Raw genomic sequence first — 23612 nt, forward strand, 5'->3', positions numbered from 1 at the left:
AAGAAAAATATAATGTAACTTTAGTGAGAGGAAATATTTGCAGCTTAATTGTTCTGAAGAATATCAGACGCCATATTTTTATCTTTATAGCCTTTTCTTTTTCCTAGTTTCTTCTACTTTTTTTCTCTTCTTGCACTCAGCCTTTTCTGTCATTTGTGTTTTTCATTTGTTCTATTTTAGTTTCCATTAAAATCTTTCAATAAAACTTAAATTGAGATAGTGATTTAGATATACCAAAATGAAATAGAAATGTCCTCAAAAAGATATTGGAGTATAATTAGATGGTTTGGGGCTTATCAGGATTTCTGAATTGAGCAGATTTGATAGGCATGGAGTTAGAATATGCAGAATTAATATTACTGACAGTGGTATTTTATGCATGTTAGTTAAATACATTAATTGAGGCCATCTATGTATTTCAAAGGCATTAGTACTCTGGCATTCAGAAAACCTGAACACTCTTCACTTGAGTGCTCCAGTCAAGCTCTCTATCTTCCACTGATGACCTAACTCAAATGTGGCATGCATGCATCTCTATGTATCTTCCTGCTCCATTAACTACCCTAGTTGCCAGTTTGGAAGAGCAGTTCAAGGTGCTGGTGATCACCTGTAAAACCCTTCATGACATATAGTCTGGTTATCTCTGATTGTTTCTGCCCTCCCAGTAACAATGGGTAGAGTAGGCATGCTTAGGATCCGTTCAATTAAACGTTATCTACCAAACAGAGGAAGTATACCTTCTCTGGAGTAGCATGTGTCCTCTGGAACAGCATTACCTAAGAGATTCATATGGTTTCCATCCTAATGGCATTCCAAAAATTGTTGAAATTTTTGTTTTACCTCTCAGGCCTGGGGTAGAGTAGCTACTGAGTCCCTGTTAGTTCATATGCTCTGTTGTTTGAGGTATTGTTTGTTCTTCTGGATATTAGGGATTTTTCTTATAGTTTCTGCCATCTTTTATTTTATAACATAAGTTGCTCTGAGTAATCTGGACTTAGGTGGCCATAAATTTTAATAAATAAATAAATGACCTTTTGACCTATATATTTCAACATGATTTAGGTTTGAGATTTGAGCTGTCTTTTGTTTATTTATAAACCTAACTGTGAGAACTAAATCAATCTAGTATCATTTTTTTAAAAAAATCCCATTTATATCCCGCCCTTCTCCGAAGACTCAGGGCGGCTTACAATCTAAAGCACAAATCAATGTGCTTAGCAATTTTGGTCAAAGTCTTTCCAATTTTGCCTCAATAGAAGAAAATATAAATCGCACAGCATTGAACTGTGTAGCACTTGAGATAACCCAATTTCTACAACCTAACATCTGACAAAGAGTACATACAACCTAAGAGAAATGACCCTACCTTTCACAACAGGACCTGTGTAAGAACATTATTCAGACAAACAAATTCATGCTGCAACCTAGAATATCAGAAAAAAGAAACAGATCACCTATAGAACATATTTCAACAAAATGATGCCCACACAACTTTATTAATAAATGCCTTGACTGCTGAACCCACAGCAGCACAACCAACAGAAGTTATGAAAAGGATAACACTGCCATACACCAAAAGATCTCATAAATAATCAACAGACAAAGAGCATGGCATCATCATAAAACACAAAACAACTAAAGCCCTTTAAGTAAATCTAAAGACCCAGTAGGCCCTAGAAGAAGAAAAAAAGGAGTCATCTATAACAGAGGTTCCCAACCCCCAAGTTGCTCACTAGCGGCCCATGGTTGCCTTGGAACCGGGGTGTGCAAGGCGGGTGATTGTGTGCGCAGCTCCAGTTGCACGAGTGGCAGGTGCGTGCACAAGCACATGAAGCTCCATTTGTGCAAGTGGCACAGAACTATCCCCTTCTCCCCCCCCCACTGGTCCACCATGCTGGAAAGGTTGGGGACTGCTGACCTATAACATACAGAGCAAGAACTGTAACAAGTGCTATGTAGGACAGACGGGCAGAAGATTAGAAAAGTGCATCCATGAACACCAATTAGCAGTCAGAAAATACAATACAAATTCCTTAATCTCACAGCACATGGTTTAACAGATTCAACTATAGTTTCAATTGGGAAATCAAGCATCTTACACCAAGGTAAATACAAAAATGCTACAGAATTCCTGGAAGCTTGGCCTTAGGACAAATCAGCCATAAAAGACACACAGAGATAAATCATATTTGCATGCCATTCAAAAGGGACAATAAAACAACTAAGAAGGAAACAAAAAGACTGCAACACATCCTCTCCAGCAGCAAACACCCAGATAAGCAGGGATTAACACCTGGCAAACAATCAAGCAGAAAACAATACCTTAAACAAAGGACTACTAAGGGGGGAAAAACCAAACTCACCTAAACTGGCAGACTACCCTGCTGTATATAAAAGGGAACAAGCCCCCTAATTCTTCACCCTGATGATGTTACATAGCTGGGTAATGAAATGTCTTCAAGCAAATAACCAAGCTCAAGGAGCACCAAGGACCCCACAATTTTGCCTTGGTTCACCACAGATGACATGGAAATATTAAGTAATGTTATAATTATTACTGTGAGGCTGAAAAAGATGAAAAATGTTACACCATGAGTAAATACACACACACACACAGAGCTTTTTTCCTTAACTCTACAATATTGAAACATTGTGATGAATCTCAAGAGTCTCTCTATTCCAATCTAAATAATTTCCTATTAATATTTCAATTAAGCCTCTTTAGTTTTTTGGCCTCACCTAGTTAGATTAGAATTCAATGTGATATATTTGGAAAGGAGAGAAAAATCAATGTCTCTTGTAGCTATTGCTAATACTAGAATATGGAATTTCACAATGCCATTTGATCAACTATGTGCATCATTAAGCTGACACAAACATCCTCCCATACCCTGTAATACTTCTTTAAAAGTAGAAGAGCAGAGCAGGAACCCCACTGGATTTCCCTTAGCAACCTGACAAGAGCCCACAAGGTCAGCTAGCAGGAAGCGCAGAAAATTATACAGTAGGGAATTATCAGCTAAATTATTTCACTATACTCAGGATTTTTTTTTTACTGTTTCTCTCATGACAGCAGTCTCTTGCTAGTTGTAATAGAAACATGCATAAAAGGACAGAAGTGACATGGGGGGGGGAGAAAAAGAGAGAGAGGGGAAAAACCTCCACAAAGCAAGCACGCTCTCAATCTTTTTACACCGAATTCTCAAAACTGTATGTGGAGATTGTTGATCTAATGAACAATGTATTCCATTGTGGAATCTTTTTAAAGGAATCAAATCTAGTTCTATAACTCTTATGCACAAAATATATGCTCTCAGATTTCAAGCTTATACTGTTTATTACTCATTATGTGAAATAAACACAAGAAAACTGCATATCCACAACTTCATCATCATCATTTTAGCCATTGTCTATCCACTGCAGGATGAAGGCTGCTTCCACATTTCCAACCAATGCAGTTCTGAGCTTTCTTTTGCCAATCTCTGTCCAAATGTGTTGAGTGCAATTTGCAATATTCCTTACCAATAAAACCAAAGATGTGTTTAAGTTCAGAAACGGCATTACCATAGCATGCTTTGTTAGATTTTCATTTTTTATAATTGTGTGATTCCAAATCAGTGCAAACACAACTATGCTTTATTCATTCAATATGATATTACACAAATCATGCTTCATACACGATTTGCATGAATGCTGTTGTAACGTATCTTGATTCTCTGAAGATACAGAAGAAGTTAAGGAACTTAATGAGCATGACTATGGCAATCTTCAGTGCACTGATTAACCTCAACTGTTTCCATTTATATTGGACCTCATTTCTCCAGCTCAAGCATAGACATTTTGCTATCTTGGCTAGGAATTCTGGAAAATGTAGTACAACACAATTGAAGAGTGCTACCATTAAGAAAGCTGTTTTATTTTCAATCACACTCTAGTTTCCATATACTATGTTTATAAACCAAACTATAAATGGAATTTAAAAAAAAATATTTATACTGGCCCTGCTATTGTCGTGGGGAAATTTAATTTAATTTAATCTAATTTAATTGCAGTTCTTGGTTTTATGGTTGCAAACCACTCTGAGGGTATTAGTCTGTTTGGCAATATATATATATTAAACAAATAAACAAAAAGCCGTGCATGCATGAAACTAAGAACTACATAACAGTTCATTGAGAATTTTGTTTATAATAATAGTATCTTATAATAGTATCTATGACTTTCAGGATGTGATACAACACAGGGCAGCACTTCCCAATTTAGCCCTCATAAATATGTTTCAATAAAACTACAATAAATATTACCCAGCCAATTGCAGAGCTGAATTATGTGCTACAAATCATAAGCTAGTTCATACATTTTGTTAAACCATCTTTTGGGAGAATAGGCCATAAAGGCCTGATTCACTTATAATACTAGACTAGAAACCATAATTAATGAATTATAATGAGAATTCACATATTATGTTGGATTAAAATGAAGCAAACTACATTATAACTTAGTGATGTGTCAACCAAATATAAACCATTCTTCTTGCTAAAAATATGTTAGTTTATTGCTTTGAACATCACTATGGCTATCATACCAGGGAATAAAGAAGCAGTTATTGTATTATGCTCAATAATAGGAACCTACGTATTATTTGAATTATTACAATGTCAGTTAGCATAATGATAATCTAGCTTTGTGTTTAAACTATAATACAGTGATGCTAGAAATCTGAATTTTATTTGAAACTCCTATTCTGAGTGCAAAACAGTAGTTTTGGAGGGCAAAACAGTAGTTTTGGACTACAAAACAGGCTCTTTTCATCATTTTAGAAGTTGTTTGATCTCCAAAATGATAAAAATAGTTTACTCACACTCAAAACAACATGCTTTGTGCCTGAAACATAGCATTTAAAACTTGGAGTGGTTTGAATTCAATTTTTTGTACACCTTTAAGCAGCATCTATTTCAACTCCAAATTACATCAATTCAACTCCAAATTACATCAGTTTTTACAGGTGCAACTGGAAAGTATGACATGTGCCAGAGGTTTAAAAATACATCTTAAGAAGAAAAGACATAAATCAGTCAGGTTCCTCATGGTCTTTTCAATAGTGATAAATAGGAGCGCAACCAAGTTCCTTCTCAGTAGACATTCGCTTGAACTCTTTAGAACTTTCTTCAGGTTCCTTCAATAAGCCCCTGTACACAAGGACTATACCTATGTAACATCAGTAGTAATGACTGCGGAGGAGAGAGATATTCAGTAGTGAGAAATTCTGTATCAATATGCTTCCTGGCTGAACGAGCCTTGTTTATCAATTAACAGATAGTGAAAATATTTTCTGCAATTAAAGAGATGATTTCATTCCAATATGAAGCAACACCACATCACTCTACTTCTCTGGGGAAAAGGCAGCTCCTGTCACTATTGTGGAACACAGCTAATTTTAACAGAGTCTGTGTTGGCCTCTTGAGGAATGCCATGTTGATGAAGGAATATACAGTAGGGAACTTCTCAGAGGGCCAGGCTGATTGGAGAGCCTCAGGAAAGGTCTGAGGAAATTGCATTTCCTGTTTCTTAGCAGGGTTATTAACCAGGAAAGTAACTGTAATCACTGAAAGACCACTAGCAAGGTTATTTTTTTATATTTATGTAACAAAACAATATCTGTTATTCCTCAGACACTTTTTAATCTATATGTCAACACAATCATTTTATCCTCCTATACAGTTGTAAACAACTGTAGGGTATGTTAAAATGTGAAAGGATAGAATGTATTTTCCGTGATTCAACAAAATCAGTTAGCTCTGAATTATTTTCATCTTTCTTGAGTACTACTGAAGGATGAAAGTCACAAATACACAGCGTTAATGGTCAACAGGAAATGTACATTAAATACCTAAAAATGACAGGAGGATATAACAAAACTCCTTCAAATACCTGTTGGCATTTTCAGAGAGTAAAATGCCCAGACAGGCAGGAGCTCTTAGCTGCTTTCAGGCAATCCATAATGACAGAGACTAGCTTTGTACTTTCATTAGAATACGGTAGTAGAATGGCTATACCACTTCAAAATAAAAATGTTTATACAATTTTAATTTTTAATTCTCTTGATACCCAAGATAGACTCTATAAATCAAAGCATCAGAACAAAGAGAGATGGTTAGAGTAGTACCTCTTCCCTAGTCTGCTGTCTTTTTCCAAAAAGTTACTTTTGTAACTGATTGTTCATCTTCTCCTTTATTTGTTGTCTAGAGTGGTACAGTATAGTCCATTTTAATACTTTGGATTTCAGCATTTACATACCTCCAGAGTTGCTGATATGGAGAATAGCAAAGAGAATAAATAGTAGATGTAGCTGCCGACTGGGTTATAGGTAGCAATGTTGAGGATCTGCAGCATATAGTGGTGAACACAAAATGCAAATATGCTAGAAATAGTTTAGCCATCTTTGCTGCCATCTAGTAGTCATTTGGATTTTTAAACTCTGATTACTGATTCCACTGACCATAAGAACTTCTTTTTTTCTTCCATTGAATTATGTCCGTTTGCTTGGATGAAGTCACTTCAGTTTTCATAGCAAGGTTTTCAGAAGTGGTTTGCCACTGCCTCCCTCCTAGGACTCTGAGAAACTGACTAGCCTAAGGTCACCCAACTGGCTTTGTACCTAAGGCAGGACTAGGACTCTCAGTCTCTGAGTTTCTAGTCTGATACCTTAATGACTACACCAAACTGTTGTAATCATTAAGAATATCTACAGGACAGTAAAAACCTATGCCCAAAGATAAATACCGTATTTTCCGGCGTATAAGACGACTGGGCGTATAAGACGACCCCCTACATTTCCTGTTAAATTATAGGGTTTGGGCTATACTCGCCGTATAAGACTACCCCTCTTCCAACGCACACCAAATAAAAATTAAAAAACATCAATTTGATTTTAATATGGTAATTTTAATTCAAATGCTTATGACATGCAGGTGCTTAGTAGGAAAACTGTCACTTATAAACATAAGGCTGTTTGTCATCAAACATGTAAACATAAAACAGTGCAAGTGGATTAAACTATAATAATAATAATAATAATAATAATAATAATAATAATAATAATAATAATAATAAGAAGAAGAAGAAGAAGTAGTTGGAGGGGACCTTGGAGGTCATCTAGTCCAACCCCCTGCTAAGGCAGGAAACCCTATACCATTTCAGACAAATGGCTGTCCAGTCTCTTCTTAAAAACTTCCAGTGTTGGAGCATTCACCAGTTCTGGAGGCAGGTTGTTCCACTGGTTAATTGTTCTAACTGTCAGGAAGTTTCTCCTTAGTTCTAGGTTGCTTCTCTCCTTGATTAGTTTCCATCCATTGCTTCTTGTCCTGCTTTCAGGTGCTTTGGAGAATAGCTTGACTCCCTCTTCTTTGTGGCAGCCCCTGATTCCAGCAACCATTCCCTATTTTCCTAATTCACTTTTTCACTTTTCCTAATTCACTCTAAAGCTTTCCCTGCGCAGAGCCTTAAGTAACACCAGCTGCCTGCAATTAGTGCAGGTTCGCATCCCACGAGGCTCAAGGTTGACTCAGCCTTCCATCCTTCCGAGGTAGGTAAAATGAGGACCAAGATTGTTGGGGGCAATAAACTGACTTTGTAATAATGCTGCTTGGGGGTGGTGGTGAAAGCCCTAATAAACAGGCATATACTCAGAATGAAGGCTATTGCTAAGCACATTGATTTGTGCTTTAAATTGTAAGCCACCCTGAGTCTTCGAAGAAGGGCAGGATATAAATGGGATTTTAAAAAAAAGACCAAATGGGAGATCCGCTCCAGGTTTTCCAGCCAGCCCGCCCAGTTCCTGAGTCAAATGTGTCCTTAGAGCTAAGCCGCTGCTCTGGCTGCTGCCTTCCCCACCTGCCTTTCAAGTTGGGATATACTACAGCTGCTCTTCAACTTTAGAAGAAAAGACGCCCAGACCCCAGCCTGTAAAAAATCACAGACTGCTGCTTCTTCTCCAATTGGTCCCACATTCCCTGCGCAGACTAAATGGAAGATCCACTCCAGGTTTTCCAGCCAGCCCTGTCCCTAAAGTTTCAGCACCCGGCGTATAAGACGACCCCTGACTTTTTAGAAGATTTTCATGGGTTAAAAAGTAGTCTTATACGCCGGAAACTACGGTACCTGGGTATTATGAGGAGATGCAGTTTGGTCTATACTAATACTGGAATGCTGTTATTTTTTGGGGGTTGACTTCTACAGAAATAGCACTTTCCTGCTTAGGAGGGAGAAAAATGGAATCTATCACATATTATTTGATTATGGAATAAGGGACATAGCCCAAGAGAGTTTCTTAAGAAAAATATCCTCAATTAATTTTGGGATCAGGAGTAAGGAGGAGGAAAAACTCCCAATATAGGGAATAGGTATGATTTTTTTTTTGTGAGATTGTGTTCTTAATTTTTAATAATACTCTTCCAAGTAGCTGGGAGACAATGTTTCATATCTAAGACTGCACATGGAACACTAAAGCAAAGAAAGTATTGCAACTCTTCTTGTATATCTGAGTTTTATGCTAGTACATACTGTATAACTAAAAGAGATAAGAGGGAGAGGCATGGCTGACTTTGTGGAAGCTCATCAGCAGAAACCAGGAAAATTGATCTTTGAAATTATTCATAACAAGAGAATGGTAGCAACTTTCTAATTTTTTTTAAAAAAAAAAACACATTAGAACTAGAATGCTACTCAATAAAAGAGCCTCAATCCTATTGTTTAAACTGACTTAAAATATCTCATAGAATCTGGGTACCCATTAATACATGAAAATAATCTTTCATAAATTTCCCTAACTACAATATTTTAAAAGTTGGCTTCAAATCCCCACCCTTGGTAACAAATTTACGGTAGTCCAGATTGTGTACTCACACTCTCTCTGGTTTGAACTTGGCAAAGTGTCTTCCCTTCAGAAAGCTCCACATTGGGCTCTCCTGCTTCCCAAAGTAGAGACGAGACGAAAAAAATAGCAGCTGTGTTTGTTCTGAACATATGATCTTGTTAGGCTTGTCATTTCCACCCTAGAATAGTGGACTTAACTCTAGAGCTGGGGCAGACATACTTACAGTAAACTGAGATTTCACCAAATGATCAAATGTGAATTTTGACATCACAACGCAAGCTCTGCCCCATTTGCACTTAGTATAAGATATTATGATTCAACCTGAAAAGAGGTGGAGTTTCTGTTGAAATGCCTGTTTTGTCACTTCCTTCTTTGCCTGCTCACAGGTACTCATGAATGGAGGTAGCCAGAAAGGTTTATTAAGCCCTATTTCCCCCTAGCAGAAAAAGTATAATAATACATATTTTTTTTGAAGCAATTATTTATGAAATCAGTACATAGTTAAATCTTAAGAATTACATTTCACCCGTTGGGTGTTCAGGAAAGGAAAGAAGATGGAAGAAAAGTAAAAATTAGTTGGCTGTGCTTATCACTGACCATCTTTTCTATGATCTTTCAGTTCCGTTGGACCAATTTTTAATTTACAACCTAAAAGCTACTTTTACTCTTTCTGTCTTTTGCTAAATGCCTAGTGAGAGTTTTGTTTTAGAACAGGGGTGTCAAACTGCCGGCCTCCAGGCTGGATGCATCATGTCCAAACCGCGCCCACCCCCTTCCCAGCAACAGAAAAAAGTCACGATATGTCGTGACATGTCACGTGATGTTACCAGTTTGACACCCCTGTTCTAGAAGAAGGCTGTCAAATTTAAACCTTAATGAATTTCTGAAGATTATTTTAAAACATACACACAGCACATATATACTTATTGGGAAAAACAGTCATCTCATATGGTGCATCTGAATACAACATCCAGAATTGCTACCATTACCAAGCCTGCTGTAAATTCTGGGCTTTGGAATTATAACATATTTGGAGACACTAGCTATAAAGCCATAAACAGACTGAAACTGCCTGGTGTTTTTCTTTAGTTTTTAATTTCTACCATAATTTTCACTGTAGCTTTCAAATTCTGTCAATTACCACATTAAATTGTTATTGATCTTCAGAATTAGTATAACAATACAGTAAATAAACAATCAAATAATCACTAACTCAGATTTTTAAAAATCATAAATACATGACACTGGAGACATGAATGGATATGCACATATAAATGCCTGTGTGTGGACATAGTGTTTCAGGATTGCTCTTTTTTGCCATTCAAGCATTATACAAAAAGGGTGACTAAGAGTATAATTTATCTATTTTAATGAAATTTTGATATTACGCCCTCACTGAAAGAAACGTGTGGGTTTTTTTTGTAAGAAGACTGGATTTTTATTTTTCATGTGTAGCAGGGTATAGAACTCATAAGGGAACAATTTATTCAATGAATTTCATAGATATTTTCAGTTTACTAATTGCCCTAACAGACTTTTTAATTTGTTCAGTCTTCATAATGAAAACTATGTTTTTTCCTGTGGGTTTTCCCATGATTTCTCTGTATCAGGTATTTTCTCTTCCCCCCTCATCAAACCTATTGAAGAGTTTCATAAACCTTGCAGGAAATGAACACTATTTATTTATTTTTTCCTCAAATGCAATAGTCAAGATTGCCTTTGACACAAACAATTGGGTGACTATTTCAGGGAGATCAAGTGGAAAATGAACATCCTGCGTTCAAAAGAACTTTAAAATGGAATTATCTGAATCTGGGTTAACTCCACAAAATGGAGTGTTACGTCTGATGAGCTGTTATGCATGTTATAACCACTATGTGGAGCAACCACCATCTAATTTTTACTGTGTGTGGTCTTTATGAATTAGACTTAGATGCAGCCTCAATGACATGCTTGGTCTTATGTTGTATCCAGGAAAAAACAGAAAAGCTTTTGACAGTGAGACATGCCAGAAGCTCAAACCATTATGTGGTGGCTCACAAGCTGTCTCAATGGCCATACGGTTGTTGATGGCATCTCAACGGAGTTCAACTTCCATTCTCAAAAACAACCAGTCTGCCAAATGCCCAAACTATAAAAATCTTCACATCTAAACATTCTGCGTGGGTGGACAATGGCTTGTTGTGGCTAATTCTGAAATGCTTTCAAAAGAAAATAGTACTAATGCTCAGTGCAGGTAATCACAATTTTGAAAAAAAAAGATAACCTAGAGTTGCGTTATAATTTTTATAGGTACAATTTGTACCTATCTTTCAGTAGATGAGAGAGGTGGCACAAGAGAAACGGATCATTAAACAGTAGTGTGAAGCCAGGGAAATTAACCAGCTGCTGTGAAAGCCACCTCTCTTATTCTCTCAGTGATAGAGAGAAATAAGGCAAAAGAGGGAGAGGAACAGGGATAAAAAGGGAGTGATGGTGGCAGTAGTGACAATTAAAAATATTGTATTAAATCCAAAGCCAGTGGTTTAAATGGAATACATAAAATGACAGTGCTTTTATTTCAGAAAATGCATGATTTTATGGATTAACAATATTGTGACCAATCAAAGGTCCAGGCTAGTTCAGTGACCCATAGGCATAATACAGTATAAAATAATAAACCAATACAATCAAATGTCAACTCATCTGTTCTTCCAGAGTTCTACCTATATTTTAAACCCTTACCAATAACTTGACAAGTTCAGGTCTTCATATTGCACTAGAGAAATATTCACATAAGAAAAATAAAATATAAGGCAAAACTATGCTGCTACAAATAACAACTAGGAGAATCAAGACAGTAGTTTTTATCTCCCTCAATTAACATCTTACCTACCTACTCCATTACTTCCTCAATCACTTTCTGATATTTTTCTTTCTAAATTATATAAGCAATGCCACCTAATAATAAACCAAACAATATCTAGAGCTTTACTGAAGACTTTGTACCTGCAGAAACTGAATGCATGAAGAGGATGCAACAAAATGTGAACTACCTTTATTTGCTAGATATTGCTATTTGTGCAAGCCCTTTTCCGCCAGTATAATTGAATGGAACATAAGTACCTACAAATTTATACTCAGAGAGTTCTCTCTACAGAACACTGTTCAAGTGCTATTGTTCTTTCCATGGAGAAAAGTTAGACAGGCATCAATATCTGAAATCATGACTTCCTCTCCCTGCTTCAGACTGAAAAGTGAATAGGCAGCAGCAGGAAGCTGGGCTAGTATTCTTCACTGAGACTTGAAAATAAGTTAATTATATATTCATACATTAATACAAAGGATTCCAATTATTTTTTATACATATAACAGTACTGCAAATTATTTCCTTTACTAGCTGTAATGTTCACTTATATAATCTGTAAAGCATTTGTTTCTTTCCTAAAAGCATATCCTATGTTCTTTTCCTTGAAGGAAGTTAGCCCATAAAAGCTTGAGAAGACCATTCAATACCTGAACATCCCCCAATGTTTGATCAAGGCATATCCTGATCTCAGCATCCGAGATAATAATGTTTCCTATAACTTAATGAATTTAATCAACATCTCCCGAGCCTATTCAGAGAACAACTTCATCACATACCAAAACAGAATATTTTTATTGTATGTACATGCTTATTTTACTTTCACATCTCTTACTCTTATCGATAAAATATGGCATACAACCCTATGAAAAATATTACTACTAGATTATATTATTATGCAATAAAAAGAGTAGGAGAGATAGAGTAGAAGGAGAGAGATAAAACAGGAACAAAGTAACAAATTATATTGTCAGTAAAATATGAACTTTTTGATTGGGGATGACATTTATTTTAAGTATGCAATGACGGCGGGAAATCTGTCAGGGTAAGACATGGCAGAGGTTTCAACGTTTGTTAAGAGTGTCATGGGAATTTAACTAAAACTGTTAAAACTGACACAACTGGCTTTGGTTAACACATTAAGCATAGGAAAAGTGCCAGTCAGCATATCCTCTGTAGCATCAGTTCAGTTAAATTATCTGGAAGATGATAAAACTGGGTGGGATAATAAATGCTGCTTTTTACTCTCTAACATGAATAGAGGGAGGGAAAAAAAGAAGAGGTATTTTGACAGAACTCTGTTTCTCTCCCTTTTTTGTATATGCGACTGTTTTGTAAATTAAGGAGAAAGAAGGAGAAGGAGAGGGAGAGAGTGAAGATGCACATTTGTGTGCTGGGGGGGTGGAGGGGGGATTTTGCTTTATTACCTGAGTAAAGCAAGCAGAGAACAATTAAGTTTCTGTACCAGTGCTGTAGCCAAGAAATTAAAAGACGCTTGCTCCTTGGGAGGAAAGCCATGGCAAATCTAGACAGCACACTAAAAAGCAGAGATACCACCCTCTCAACAAAAGTGCGTACAGTCAAGGCTATGGTCTTCCCAGTTGCAATGTATGGCAGTGAAAGCTGGACCATAAGAAAGGCTGAGCGCCAAAGAATTGAGGCCTTTGAACTATGGTGCTGGAGAAGACTCCTGCGAGTCCCTTGGACTGCAAGGCGATCAAACCGGTCAGTCCTAGAGGAGATCAACCCTGACTGCTCTTTAGAAGGCCAGATCCTGAAGCTAAAACTCAAATACTTTGGCCACCTAATGAGAAGGAAGGACTCACTGGAGAAGAGCCTAATGCTGGGAAAGATTGAGGGCAATAGAAGAAGCGGACGACAGAGAATGAGGTGGCTGGATGGAATCACTGAAGCAGTAGGCATGAGCTTAAATGGACTCCAGAAGATGGTAGAGGACAGGAAGGCCTGGAGGAACATTGTCCATAGGGTCACAATGGGTCGGACACGACTTCGCAACTAACAACAACAACCAGTGCTGAAGTCCATGAATTCAATGTTCTACTCTACTGTGACGAAACTTGAGTATCGTAGGTTAGCCAACTCTCAGAACATAAGATTATAATGGAAGATATTGCTTTTCAAGACAGGACCAAGTGTTCCGTTATATGGGTACCGTTACTTGCGTAATGTTCCAGATGAGGGTAAAAAATAATTCACAAATGGAAATGATGAAACTAATCTCATGTATGATGTATATTGAATTATAAGGTATTTCATATAAATCAGAATGCTGTACACGTATGAAATAAAAGAGATCTTATGAAATTGACCTTTATTTTTTATTTTCTTATGAATTTGTCAGTCATGCTATAAAAATAATTTCAACTTTTTTTTCTTTCAGATCCATTGCAATCTGTTCAATATATCTTTTATTTAAAATAACACTAATAAACCCCTCAATGAACATTCAAGAGGACGTGTCTTATATTTTGGGATGTCAAATTGTAGGTATGGAGCAGATCTGTGAAGCCAATACAAACGTGTAAAGACAACAGGCGTTTTTTTTTAAAAAAAATTGATGTGAATGAATATTTCTCTCAGCTTTTCTGAATGCTAGGATATAGACATAGGATAGAAGTCCATAGTGAAATACATTTAGAATGAATATAATTATGTGTGCATAGAGAGGGAAGCTGAGGTAATTTTTTAAATTTTTTAATATGACTGTTTGTATTTTTATAATGATTGTTTTTATATTGTGGTTTTATTTGATTGCTGTACACTGCACAGCATGACTTCTATAAATTTGATAAATAAAAAAAATACTAACAGAACTCTATATACCATTCTTAAATCTACATGAAAATAGTCCTCCAATAGTAACTTAACTGTGAACTTAAATGTGTCCAGATTCTAAAATCTATGTGCAGTGCAGTTAATGCCCATCTGCTGCTGTCTGGTTCTGCTGAAAAAATGCAGATGCAGAATTAAACATTAAAACCAAATGCAAAAACCCAGCAGTAGCTGCCAACAATTGCCTTCATACTCAACAAGTATGATCTTCTAGAGTTTCATATGCTGATTTTTTATTTTTTTTTAAAAAAACAGTAGTGCTATATTTCAGAACAAAAACAACATATGGTAAAGATTGGGAATGAATAAAAATAATACTATAGTTTTGACAATTAAAGGTAGGAAAAAAGGTAGAAAAAAAATCTCATTTCATTGATATATAAAATCAAAAACCTCAATAATAAGGCTATTGAAGGATTTGAAATAACGGGACTGCTTCTAGAATAAAGTTTATTTTGTGTTATCTGTATACTTTCAAAAATTAAGCAGCATTTTTCATTGAAGGAGAGATCATTTGAAAATTTGATCATTTTTATACTTCACAATATCACTGAGCAAACTGTAAATAAAAATCTGTATTGTATAAAAACATTATAACAAATCACCCCATGGATAATAGGTATGTTTCTTCTGGCTTATGAAGTGCATATGCTTTATTTCTACTGAAACAATAATTTGTTTTGAAATTACTGAAATAAATAATACAATTCTTTACCGATGACACAGTTGCATAAAAATATAAGAAATGCTACAATAATGTTGTAATCTCAAATAATATATTTTAATCTAAAGCCTCAAGATTGGAAATATTATGGATGCAGAACCTTTACAAGCAATAGTTATAAAAAATAATGATAAAATATTACAGAAATCAGATGCAGCTCAGCATTGGTTCCAATTAGCTGAATTTAGGAAATCATCATAACTTTCATATTGATTTCAGTGGAACCCAAGTGTGATGTTGTGGATTCAATTTCTATTTTTTAAAAGTTTAGGTATTTCTTCTAGAGAATTCTCTGTTTTCAAAAAGGATAGAGACTATGCTACCTTTTGTAGAATGAAACAACAAAATGTATACTGTGGCTATTCTGCTGTTAAGAAATAACAGTCAGATGTTGTATGCCCGATTAAAATAGTCTACAGTAAAATTATATATTTATTAGTCTATCTAATATTCAAAATACTGGCTGTGAGCTTTCATATTAAACAATTATTAGAGTTGATGAGATTATTAAAAACTCCACAAAGACACATATATGTGATCTTATTGTTATTGTTGCATTGAAATGGATGTTTTAGGAGCCAATTGTTCAGCTTGTACTTTCACTAGTGCAATTCAATCACTTTCATCAATAAGGCAGTAAATATTTTCACCACTGAAATAACCTTGTGGCTGCCTTATAATTACCAGAATGCTTGCTGAATTACTTGCTTTGTTCCACTATCCCCTGTCAGTGCCACAGACCTCCCTGCCTCTCTTGTTTTTCTCAAAAGCAATTTAGAAAATGCTTGTATTTGAGACAAAAGGAGAACATTTGGTGAAAGAAAATTCATCATTAGGTATCTAGAGGTTTGTTAATAGAAAAGGCAACTCCCACAGTGTATCCTAGTGCTCAAGCCAGACACACATGCTCAGGACCAGCAAGCTGCCTTCACAGTGGGCCAAAAGTCATTATCATAATTTTATATTACATAGACTACATTGAAAATTTAATATATCCCAGCAAAAAGAGACAAAAGACATTTTGCATAATGCTTCCGTGAACGCACTCTCTCTTGCTACTCTTTTAGCCACCCCATGCAGATAATCACACCAGGAAAAAGAAGTTCATTACCTAAGCCAAATCAAAATTAGGCTTTTCTTTTTGATAGGGAACTTCATTAGTAAATCCCGTCTTATACAGCAGGGAGATTTGATGAATCTATCTTGGAGAAATAATTCAGAACAATCAGCCACATCTCTTCTTTAAGTTTGATGTATTTGTTAAGAAAATAGTAAATTATACATTTGTAATTTATTAACTCAGAAGACTATCCTTTCCGTGCTAGATTATTAATGCTAGATTTTCAGTAGCAACCTTGTTAATGCAATCTTTTTTCTATGTACCTACATATACATTACAGCTACAAAATACCTGCTATAGTCTAAGGGGAAAAAAACCTCCAAATTTCAGTGCTACAGTAAAGAAAGTGGCTATTGTGTCATTAGTTAGAATGTAAAGGCAGTAAGTTCTAGCATATCTATTTTTTTATATGGTAGCAGAGACAGGGTTTCCAACTACAGGAAACCACTCACCCCCTTGAAGAGTGACCCATTAAGGCTCTCCCTTCCCAGAAATTTTGGGTTCTTTCTACACCCCTTTTTATTAGGTTTTTTTTATTTAATTAGGTGGCCATCTAATTAAACGTTATTTTAGGTGGCTACTATTTATCACTGTCTACTTTTTTGGTATCCTAGGTTTGTTAATTTTTATTTAATTTTTTAACTTGCATATTACCAAATCTTTCCAAACTCCTTGCATGTTATCACAATAAAAATACCGAAGAAGAAAATTACAATGTCTATGGCAATTATAATCCAAAATAGAGCCATTATCCCAGAAACATCATCAAAAACATAATAATACTAATAATACTAGTAATACTAATAACACTAACACTAATAATACAGGTGGCAGTGATATCAACTACCAGAGCTCTGGAAGAGCTCTGTTCTAATCATGTTCCAGAAGGCTGTCATTGACAGGGCTAATCTTGTTGCCAGAGGGAGGCAACAAGACAAATTAATGCTACAAAATAATGAAGAATTCTGTGAGATTTCTGCTTTGGGAGCCCAGTCTGTGTTTCTGGTGCAATGGAGAGGAGTGCACAAGAGTATCTTTTATTAAAAAATGCATTAATCTCTAAAGTGCCATCAAGATTCTTGGTCCTGAAAAAAGCCACCTTAACTATCTCATTGTGAAGGGTTCAAAATAACAGGCTTATTACCTGTTACATTCCTGTCTGCCTGAAATGCAATCCAGATTCAAATTACAGCATGGAAAGAAAGTGTATGGATGAAGAACCATTTTCCTGTACTATTTTCCTCAATTAAATAAATACATATTCCTTCCCCAAATGCTATTTGCTACAAATAGCAGCTTGATGATGGTGGGAAGGGCAAACAGGAGGGAAAAATCCCATCCTAGCAGTCCTAATTTAGACTGGGATTTTTTCTTTGAGGGTAGTGAATGAAATTTTACTACTTATGCTCACAGTAAATGGAAAAAGTTAAAATGGCCCCATTCCTTTCGTCTCTTTAACACCCAATATGACTCATCACACAACTTTATATTTCTCTGGGCTATCAGGATAGCTAGCTTCCCTAAACTTGGGTGCAAGTCTGTCTTTAGGTGACTTCTACATCAGGACTCATAGAAATACATCACTATAAATTGACCTTCCTGGGGGCTACACCAAGTGAACAAGGTGGAAATGTTGGTAGTGAATAGGTCATGATCTAAGGGAAAGAAAAATGGATAGATTAGTTATGATGAGAACAGGGTGATAAAGCTAGAATGAGTGAGAACAAGAAGATATGAAGGAAAAAGGAAAAGATTGGAGAGAAGAGATGATGGATCTGAACCACAGAGTAGCTTTCCATTAGCACTGGAACAACCATGCAAAAATCAGAGAAAGGGAACAATGGGCTCTGAGCTCACATGCTACATCCATGAAAATTAATTTATGATTTTATGAACAATTCACACTGAGGAGGCTATCAAGGTGTTCACTGTTTGTATCTGAATTATTGCTGGATGTAAAAAAATTCTGCTCTTCTGAAAAAATTGAATGGAAAATTTCAACTAAATTTAAAGGAAACAGAATTTCCTAAATCTCCTTCTAAGGTATTTTTCTCCATAAATAAGAAATTTTTCAAAATCATGCCAGTGATGCAAAAATTGGCAAAAAGATTTTTTTAAAATTCTCAGATATAGAATTTCAATTGCAGAGAAAAGATTTATATGTCTGTGTTTTTACACAATAGGTGTAAACTCTATATTAGCATGTACTTGTGGATACGCTTAATATTGGATATCAATAAGGATACTAACCTTTTCACTATTTGGTTCTTCTCTGCTTCAAAAGGGCCCATTTCAACAATTAGATTTTCTCCCTGTCCAATATTATCTATGATTGTGCCAGGACGAATGAATGCCATTTAGTAAATGGATAGTCTAGAAGCTCTACAATCTTCTTTAATTCATTTGGAATGGCATGGAAATGCTATATGTCATTCCCATGTCTAAGTGACCTTCCCTGAATGTAGGTCAGTTGTTTTTACAAGGCATGGTTATGCCCTGTGAGATTAGACTCTTTAAAATTACTGATTGATTTCACAATGCTTTAAATTTACAAAGCTTAAACTGAGCATAAACCTTAAATGGTCAGATGAGATTTTCCTGAATGTCCGATTAGTTAAGGGGAGTTTAGCGCTGCTTCCTTAAAGAAAAGAACTAGTTAATGATCTGTGAAAGGTTGCAGCTTTGCACCTTTATACTAAATGTTTCAAAAATCAAAATGCAATGCATACGATACTGGTATCTCTTTAGTGCTCTCAGGGGCTTGGAACCTTGAAATACACTTTTTTCTTGGGCCACTACTTTCCTTTCTTATTCATCTGAAACTGTTTATTGGAACATTTCAGGGGTCCCTTGAGGACTCTAGATAAACGACTCTGTAATGTACAAGCAAATCACGTGTTTTGTTCAGAAGCTTTTTGACAGCTTCTCAAACTCCTACACTATTCAAATTTTCTTAGGGTGAGTCTCATGGTACAACAGAGTTGGGTATTTTAAAAGACTTTTGGACTCTTTTTTTGACATCTGTGGAAATGCCATTTTAAGAGGATTATTATTTCCAGGCTATTATTATAAAATACCTGCCAGTATTCATGCAACTGGATTTCACACTGGTTTATCCCAAATAATAACTGGACTTTGTTAGGAAATGTTAGATGAGGTCAGCAAAACCTGAGGCGAACTAGAACTACCTAAAAATTCCCAGCAGTTCTTTCCTTCCTCTGTACTCAACTCTCTAAGTCCCAGACAAACCAGAAATATTTTATGTAAATTGGAAATAGTAGTTGAATAGGTTTGGACAGTGGCAAGTTGAGAAAGGATGGACTGCAGTTCAATGAGTAGATTTTGTACATTGTATTCCAGTCAGCAAAATGGTGTCACTGCCTTCAGCATAGATCTAAGTTGCTATGTTTGCACTGCATCCAAGAATTGAAATAAGAAGCAAATGGACTGGACTTTTCCATAACTCCTATGCCACAAATAAAATACTTCTTTGAATAACATGGCAGCTATACAATAATTCCTAGGCATATATAGAACTTACGCTACAATAGTGGTTTTGTTTTGGCACTGAGATATGATTTCTCTAGCAATGTCATAGTTACCAGTTTTGTTTTAAATATGATTATTGTTGGCTTCTGTGCAATCAATTTATTAAAAACATAAACAATTGTTTATTTATTTATATACTTATATTTCTACTCTGCCTTCCCAAGGAGTTCAAGGCATAGGGATCTCATCTCACTTTATCCCCACAATACCAATCTTACAATACAGGTAGCCTGGGAATGAGTGATTAAGGCAAAGTTCCCCAGGGTAATTTGGGAAATAATGTAAGGAATAGACTTTGTTTATTCTTTACATTATGAATTGGCTTTGTAGTTATGGGACTCCATTTAATGGAAAGGTACATAAATATGCATATGCAGACATTTATATACACATATGCACATGAGGAACATTCCTGGAAGATGATTTTTTTTCAGAAACAATCTGAAACCCCTCCCTCCCATAATCACAATTTTTTTCCTGAAATTTTAAATGGACTGCCCTTTGGAGCAGTCTAGAGGCAAACATATACTCTTATTTCTGCAGTAAAGCAGTTAAAATGTATATGCACCATTTAAATTTTAACAAATAAAAATATTATCTTTTAAATAAAAAAGCTAAAACTTTTTTTTGCTTTCAAGATTAATCCAAGTGCAAAAAAATTAATCCAGTTCAGCTATTTCTTTTTTCACTAGATTTTCACGTTATTAGAAGTACACAGCTAACCAGGTTTCAAGCAGTAGACAAAATAGCATTGTGGGATTACATTAGTCCGACAGCTGCTTTATGACTATAGCTTCCAGACCAATTTATTTAATATTGATCTTTAAACAAACATCAGTACAAATAAATTTGAGCACCCCGGTCCTGAGATTTTTATATCCATAAAAGAGGCCAATATTCAGGGAACCAGAACTGCTTGTATTTCTCCCTTTGATTCTGTTTTCTTTGATCCTACCAGGTATCAAATACATCAATGACAAATTAAAACAAATCCATCATCAGATAACACTTGCTTTTTAATCTTTGGGTTAGAAAGAATATTTTCTGTCAATAATTTCTATCAAGTGTTTTTACTAAACTTTTTATTGCTTTATTCTGCCTGGTAGAAAAGGTAGCAATATCTTGTCCAGAATAAATAGCACATTAAGTTTTTTCTCCTCTTCTTGGTGGGGAAAGTTGTATCTATGCCAAGGACAGATAGAAAAACAATCTGTTCTGCCATGCACTTTTCAAAGCAGATTTTTTCTTAACTCTCTTCATCCTGTAGTAAAGATAGGCCTAGATCCAAATGCTCCCCTGTCAACAAAATTGCTGTGCTGTGTGATACTAGATTGGGAGGCTAATCTGCAACCTTTTATGGGACTACAGTTGACCATTTGGAAGAGGGACAGATGGGTGCTAAACATAAATGGGGGAAAGACTTAGACAGGGAAATAGATAATGAATCCTGGGATCAGATTAGACACTCAATTCAATTAGACAATGATATACAAATGTTAGGCATAAGCTGATCCAACGTAATTATTTGCATAGGACTTATTTGTGCCCTTCTTAGCTGAAGAGAGATACAAGATACAATAGGGACAAATATTCCAGTAGCCTGGAACTCAACTAAAGTTCAAAAGTTTCTGGTCACAATTAATTCATATGTGCCATCTGTTTTATACTGAGTGAAATCTATGCTTCATATTGTTCTCCAAATACAGACAGACCAATGTCATCTATGAAGATAGAATAACAGGCAACACATGACAATTCTCTAAATTTTAAAGTCTAATAGGTAATAGATTTAATCTACCAGCCAGGACCAATAATTGTGTCTTGGGAAGAAAGTTATTACATTCTCTGAGAATCCAGTATAAAAATTCCTTTTCTGGAATACATGAATAATAGTATCTCTTAGGAAATCTGGACTTTAAAAAAACAATCTCAATCTGTTTTTTTTTAAAAAGACTGCTTTTGTAATACTTAAACATAAGATGCAAACCTAATAAAATTACTAAGGTAATGAGCAGCAAACTGAATTACATAAATTTTCATTTATGACAATTGTATATAAAACACGAAGCTTTTATTACAATTATTTCTGCAGTTGAATAAATAACCTATAGAAATAAACACTTATAGAAGTCTCTGTTCTTTCCTTGGTTGCACTTGAAAAGTGGTTCCATCATTAGCTAAATTAAGGATTTCCTCAGCAATTTAACTAAAAGAATAGTTTAGAAGGAGAAAAGTGCTCGTATCTTTTTCTGTCTCATGTGCCAACTTTTAAGAAGTTTTGACCTTGTGGCTGGTAAATGAGATCCATGGCTGCTTTAGGCCAAGAAGGAACAAATACATGTATTCATTTCTTAATTTTTCATTAATGTTGCCTTGATATCACCATGTCAGTGATTCCTTTGGGATGGTGACAATAAGATTTACTAAGCAACAAAATCAAAATAAGCAAAACAATGGCATTGTAACGTAAATTTAGTAACTAATTATTTGGCTGATTTTGAAGAAAGATTCGGATTGGACAGTACTTGAATTGCCAGATAAACCTAGGGTTGTAAACTAAACTGAGAATTCAAAAAAAATAAATAAATCTAAAATATGGTAGTATCAAAGTGCTGCCACACTGTTGCCAGAACAACATGGACATGCCCACATAGTCACCAAGCTTAATCGTAATTTAATTAATTAATTTAAAAATAGCAACAAAAAGCTTTAAAACAATACAAAATTTCCACAGACCTGGCAGAAAGCCATGCCTGGAGGCAGTTAACAGTGATGTGAACATTTGTCACACATGAAAAACTACATGTAGCATAGTGAAATCTGGTTTTTACCAACTATTTGGGGAAAGACAATATCCACCATTTATGGGTTTTATATATAAAGGTATATAATCATGGTGATTTATGTCACTTGTTACACAAGTAACATACATTATTTAAATTATTTTATATCATTTATATAAGCATAGCTGCAAAAATTCTATCACACACTTTATTCACTGTATCGAGGTTTACTAAATTACAGTTTTATATTTTAAGCAGTTGCCTATATAGAAGTGATTTTTGGGAAGTAGCTTTAAGAAACTGGATCCTTCCTTAATACAGATGAACAAACAAAAAAGAAGAAACATAGGGAAAGATAGAGAAGAAAAAATATCATGGAAAAAAGCAAAATTATATTCATTTATTAAACATTAAATTTATTACTTTATTATTAAAACTAAACAAAGTTTAGCATTAGGGTTGCTAACAGGAACTGAGAATTAGGCATGTCAGGAAAGACATAAAATCAAGCTAGATGCAATGGGAATGGTGTCTGCGTTTGTTTGAGTGTGCTTGTACGTGTGTGCGTCTATGTATCTGCATGCAGAAAGCAAAAAGAGTGAAGAATGAATGGGAGCTGAATGAATGTGGATTGAAAATAAAGTAAGTGGCCAGTATTAAAGGAGTGTGCTAAAGTGTTTTGGTCATACAGACAGAATAAATGACTGATTGCAAAATCTAGGAAAGAAGAGTGAGTGGGCTAAGAGGCTAATAGAAACCTAGAGTTTTCTTCATGGGCTTAGTCTAGAAGGCATCTGCTCACAGTTGACATATTTATCTGGCCTGGGAACCCCCCTTCCTGCCTCAACAGCTTCATTCCTTAT

The 23612-nt window shown here is 35.4% G+C and overlaps 1 protein-coding gene across 1 annotated transcript in view; it reads right to left on the bottom strand.

The window, feature by feature from the left end:
• ZNF521 (zinc finger protein 521) overlaps positions 1 to 23612 on the bottom strand; it is a 321090-nt gene that overhangs the window by 84269 nt on the left and 213209 nt on the right. The window lies entirely within an intron of this gene.

This window comes from Vipera berus (genome assembly GCF_964194415.1).
Source record: "Vipera berus genome assembly, chromosome: 3".
In the NCBI taxonomy this organism is placed as follows: Eukaryota; Metazoa; Chordata; class Lepidosauria; order Squamata; family Viperidae; genus Vipera; species Vipera berus.